Below are 6,000 nucleotides of genomic sequence, written 5' to 3'. Positions count from 1 at the left end.
GTGTGTGTGTGTGTGTGTGTGTGTGTGTTTACCAGAAAGAAAGAAGAAAAAAGGCCCAAAGAACCACAGGGTTACAAGCCTCTCCCTGAGTGGCTGACCTGCCCCCTCACTGCCCCCAGCCTCTGGGCACCCGGGGAGACCCCAGCATAGGGCCCAGCCCTGCTGCCTAGGATCCCCGAACAGGTCCTCAGGGCTGAAGGCTGCTGGGCAGGCTTCGCCATCCACCTGAGCCTGAAGTTGTCCCCGACTGGCAGAGCTGAGGGGTTAGACTGGCTGGGAACAGGAAGCAGCATATAGGCTAGAAGGGGGTCACGGGTCTGGGCTGAGGTCGGACGAAGATCACTGCCCAGGCTGGGGTGGGGTCTGTGCAGAGTCTGGGTCCCCCACTCCCAGCGGGGAGCAGGCAGCGATGCCTCACCCCTGCTGCCCCAGGTGCTCCCACAAAGCTCAACCAGGCCTGTGGCCATCCCCCCAGGAAGAGGCCCTTCCTCCCAGCCACACCCCCTCAGTGAGGCCCCAGGGCCCCTAGGCAGGGGCCACCAAGTTCTCCAGCATCCATTCCCCACGCCCACCACCATGAGGCAAGAGCCCTGCTGGTAGCTGGGTGTCTCCCCACGGGCCTTCCTGCCAGTGGCCCCACACCCGAGCTCGTGGGACCCAGCCGGCCTCCCCCCACCTGCCGGCACTGAACCCTCTGAGCGTTCACAGCGGTCGTCCACTGGAGACCAGCTAGGGGACCATGTGGTCGTCCCTGTTTGCAGATGAGTAACCGGGCCAGGGAGAGAAGGCAGGATGGTCTCTGGGCCCTGACCAGACAGGCTCTGTGGGTTTTCTCAGTCCGTCTAGGAGGCAAGAACCAACCTCCACCCCGGTTTCTAAGAGATTCAGGGAGGCTACAACCCTCATTCCTGGTCACAGCCTGCCCAGTTTGCATCCGCTTCGGTGAGGGCCAGCCCCTCTGGACCCAGGCCCCTGCCCGATGCGGGGCGATTCGAGAGGATTAGAGCTCAGCGAGGTCCCAGAAGTAAAGCAGAAGCGTGGGAGCAGGGCTGGGACCCGGCAGATCCCGTAGGGTCTTGGGTGGGGGCCACCACGTCCGGTGCTGCGTGAGCCCCGAGGCGCGGGGGGAGGGGGGAGCTGGTTCCAGGGGTGCGGGCCCCCTCCCCGTGGTGCCGCTGAGGTCCTCCCGGCACGCCCCCCGCCAGCACCGGCTCACCCCGGCTCAAGCGCGCGCGCGCAGGCGTCCCGCCGCCGCCGCCTCCATCCGTGCGCGGGCCGGGCAGGGCGCGGAGGCCGAGACCCGGAGCTGGGAGCTCGGAGCTCGGGGCGCGTCGGCCTCCCCGGGATGCTGGGCGCCCCGCGGCCCGGAGCTATTTATAGCTCCCGGGCATCACGTGGGAGCGACGGCTGGTGCCCAGGAGGGCCACCCGACTTGTTGTGGCTCCCACACCTGCCGCCTAAATATAACGGTGGGTCGGCCAGCGTGCCCGGGGCGAACAAAGGGGCTGCGGAGGGCCGAGCAGGGGAGAGGAAGCGGCAGGAGGAAGGGGAAATGCAAGCAGAGGGGAGGGCGGCTGACCATTGCGAGGCGGGGCCCCTGCCGAGAAGCCTGCCTTCTGCCGTGCGCGGGAGCCGAAGCCCCGTCACCTCCCCGCCGGCCCTCTGCGGCACCCTCTGGGCCCCAGGGCCCCATCTCGCGGGAGGGATTCCCACGGCGGAAGGGGACTACACGGGCTGGCGCCCGAGGGGACCTGGGCACAGGCCAAGGCCTGCAGGTGGGGCACTCCGTGGGGCAGGGACGCCCACAAGGTGAGGGCCGAGCCCCTCGCCTGACCTGCTCAGACCCCTGCCCAGCGCCCGGACCGGACCGCACCCCGAGGGCTTTCCCACTTCCTGAGCGCCTGGCTGTGTGCGGGACACTGCTGTTCCTCCCTGAGTCCTCACCACTGCTGGGGGGGGGGGGGGGGGCTGTCATCCAGCCCACCCCCTTGGTGTGTGCAGGTGAGGAAACTGAGGCACGGGGGCTGGGAGCCCACGCAGGGTCACACGGGGAGCTGTCTCCACGTCCCCCTCATCCTCCAACGCTCAGGAGAGCCCCTCTGTGACGCTCCCAGGTGAGACCGTCCGGGTGTCCAGGCCTACCCCCCCCCCCCAGCAGGGTGCTGGCTTCGCCTCCTGGGAGCACCACGTAAGGAAGGCAAGTACTCCCCAGACCTCGAGCCTCAAGAGTGGAGGCTGGCCTCACATCCAGGCCGTACCTGCCCCAGCCAGCACAGAGGCCCCCAGAAGAGACGGGCGGCCCTGGCACACCAGGTCCCAGGAGGCCTCGCCTCACTGGGAACCCAGCTGAGCAGCCAGCCTGGCCCCTGCAGGCAGCAGTCAGAGCCTCGGGGCCGGGCAGGGGTGGGGGGGGGGGTGCCCAGAACACAGCCCCACCCCCACCCCCGCAGGCTGTCCCCACACTGGGGACAAGAGCACCAGCCACGCCCGTGACCCTGGCCTCCTCACACCCCTGAGCCAGGCGAGCAGGCAGGAAGACTGTGTACTGGGTGCAAAGGCCCCACAGGAGCCCCCACACACAGGTACACCCCACCCCGAGCCCGGGGCCCGCCCATCAGCTCGAGGACCCCAGGCCAAGGGCTCCTGTCCTCCTGCCTCCGTCCGGCACCAACATGCTTGAGCACCTCACTTCCAGCAGCACCTTCCAGGAGGCCATCTCTGGGCGCCCAGTGACACCCCCACCACCCCCGGTATCCCAACTTGGCCACTTCCGGAAGGTCTGCTCCCTCCGATGCTGTGCCGGACGCTGCATCCCACGGGCAAGACGCGTGGGCCTCGCTGTACTGATACAACACAGCAGGTCAGAGAGGTTGAGTAACTCGCCAAGTCACACAGCCAGCAAGCGGAAGAACCGTGGTTGGGGCCGCGTTTGGCTGAGCCGCAAAGACCCTGCTCACGCCGACTCTGGCCCTCGGGCAGAAAGCCCCCCCCCCCGCCCCCCAGCAGGCTGTTTCTACCACCCTCGTCTGCTTCCTTGTCCTTACAAGTTCCCATCGAGCTCTCGATACTGCACCCGAGACACAGAGAGCCCCGTGCCGCGCGGGCGGCAAACCCGGGCCCAGCAGCACGGTTCCCCCTTGTCTGGGGCACCCGCTCTTGCCAGGCCAGGGGGCGGGGGGGGGGGGCACCTGCGGCAGCTGGCACAACACCAAGCCCTTCGGAGAAGTCTATTTTTATCAGAGCAGGAGCCGTTCCTGGAAGGCTCCCAGAGCGAGCCCAAGTCCACATGCTGCTGGGGGGCCAGCAGGGGGGTCCCGAGAGGCCAAGCCCACCCTGATCCCCCAGGAAACCTTCCCCGAGCCCTCCCGCCCCTCACCCAGCAGCACGGAGGGGCCAGCAGCCCTCACTGACCAAGCACTGCTACCCTCTTCCCCCTCCCCCGCCGTCCCTGTCCGGCCCACTCTCCCTTCGGCCACATGCCCTTCAGAGCGGAGTGTCCCAGGCCCAGCCTGCCTCCCGCACGGCGTCTGGCACCAACAGGGCTCCCCACTTGTTTACGGAAGGAGCAAATGACCCGGCGTTCTGGGCGGAGGTCCAGATGTGCGAAATGTCCAGAACCCATCACGGGATCTCAGCCCCCTGAGGTCCAGAGGAAACTCAGAGGTCACCCACGCCACCTAATGCCCAGCTTGCACACCTCCAGCGACGGGGAGCTTACTCCTCCCTGGCAGTGCCCCTTTGCCTTCAGGCAGCAACCCGAACAACCGGGCCCTGCCTCCGGTGCCTGCCGAGTGCCCACAGCCGGGATGGGGACCAACAGGAGGAGAGCTTCTGAGCAGAGTAAGCCAGCACTTTGGGCCTTGCCGAGGGCAGAGCCGGAGGCTCAGGTGACCGGGGAAGGCTTTCCTGGAGCAGCCGGCCAGCGGCAGGGGCACCGGCACGCTCCTGACGCCTGGAGCCTCATCAGGGCTTGACCCGCTGCCCTGACCCCCCCCCCCTTGCGACCCGGAGCCAGGGCCTGCCCTCTGTGGGGCGAGCGGCCTCCTCTACAAACGGAGACACTGCCAGGGAGGAAAACCACCTTCCGAGCTGGTGCCAGCTCCAGGCCGGTCACCGCGGGGCACCCAGGCGACGACCTGGAGGCAGAGCCGTGGAGAGCAGGCTTCGGTTTCCACGGGGGCGGCCACCTGTCCCACCCGCCAGGATCGCGAGGTGGCGGAGAGCCCGGCCAGAAGGTTCCCCGGAGCTGGCCCGCTGCCCCTCGGCCTCGCTGGGTCCCCCTCGTCACACCAGAGGCTTTGATGGTGCCCCGGGGGAGGGGGGGGGGTGCTGGCTCAGCAAACCAAGCGGCTGGCCCCAAGGCCGCCCTCGAGGACCGTCGGCCACCAGCACTGGGTGGGCAGGCCGCAGCTCCACCGGGGACCCACGTGCAGGCAGGTGGGCACCCCGAGAGCTCGGGTGAGCCTGCTGGGCTCCACCCCAGCCGTCAGGAACGGCGGGCACAGAGTGGCTGGGTGGGCAGGCAGCCGGGTGAGCCAGACCGGGCATCCTGGGACTCCTCGACCCTGTGGCCATCCGGAGCCTGGCAGGCCCACCGTAGGCCTCCGTCGCCTAGACGGGACTCACCCAGCAGGTGCCACAAGAACCTCCCTGGTAATGGCCAGCCCGGTCCACGCCCCCGCCCCTGGGCATGCCCAGCTGGGGACAAGGATGCGGGAGTTCTGTGGCTTGGAAGGTGTGGCCACCGCTGACGGGCTGCCTGTGACATCCCACGGCGCCACACCGGCCACCGCGCATCCAGCACGTGAGGGACTGCCCACTTCCGTCTGGAGCCCCACCCCCCACCCCCACTGCCCATCCCCCACCTCAGCGCGGGCTCTGAGCGTGTTCAGCCACCTGAATGCCCCCGAGGCTCCCCTGCTCTGACTCCAGACCTCAGGACTCACTGAGGGGGAAGGGACACGGTCACGCATTCATTCATTCACCCCATGTACGAATATTTATTGAGCGTCTCCCAGCGCCAGGCACAGGGCTGATCGGAAATACAGGGGAAGCACCCACCGGAACAGGCAGCCTGCCCACCCTCTCCCGCCCCCCACATGGGGCTGCCGGCCACCCCTCCGTCCCCCTGTCCTGAGAAGCCTGACCCCATGGGCACCCCGCATGCAGGCAGCACTTCTGAGCCAGGGGTCACCCCATTCCTGGAGCTAAGCCCCTTGGGTTCCTCGCAGAGACCTCCCTCCCTCCTGTGCCTCAGTTTCCTAAGCTGTCGCACACGGGGTTCAGATGTGGCATTTCCCAGCACCGCCCGTCACTGAGCTGCCTGAGTCACACCTGGCCCACCCGCAAAGCTGGCTACTGGGGTTTCAGGGACCTCAACCTGCCCAGCCTCCCCTCCCCTGGCTCCTGCCTTGGGGCTCCGGCCTGATCTTCACGGACCGGGGGCCGCCCGAGGGACCCTCCTACCCCCATGCCTTGACCGAGCCTTGACTGCCTGCCCCTGTACCCTCAGCAGCCCAGCTCCTCAGTGAGATTGCTACTGACCAGGTGACCACGGGCACTTATTCTCTGTGCCTGTCCCCTCATCTGCAAGGAGGAAGGACCACAGAAGCTGCCTTACAAGGACACTGTCAGGAATCGTGAACTCAGTCACGAAAAGCGCACAGGACAGGGCCGGGGGCAGCCACGGCCCCAGCTCTCAGTGCCAACGGGATCCCACGCAGCCGGGCACAGTCCCTCCACAGTTTCAGGCCTGGCCGTCCCCCGAGGTCCCTGACCCCGTCCCCATGCAGGCCTGAGAGGCAGGCCCAGGCCACTAGCCGCTGCGACCCCAGCGCCGCTCAGGACCCACCTGAGACACAGACTCAGGGACACCCACGTGCCCTGCTTCCCCATCCGAGGACGGAGACCTTGAGGGTCTCCAGACCCTAATCCCCCTCTCTCTTTCCTCCAACCAGCCAGCCCCCTCTCCCACCAGGATGGGCATGACACACCGTCGCT

The sequence above is a fragment of the Lynx rufus genome, unplaced genomic scaffold (assembly GCF_022079265.1).
Source record: "Lynx rufus isolate CCGP_SWC_20201006 ecotype Redwood Valley unplaced genomic scaffold, mLynRuf1.p SCAF_12, whole genome shotgun sequence".
NCBI lineage: Eukaryota > Metazoa > Chordata > Mammalia > Carnivora > Felidae > Lynx > Lynx rufus.
The sequence above is the reverse complement of the archived record's forward strand: the minus strand, read 5'-3'. Positions refer to the sequence as shown.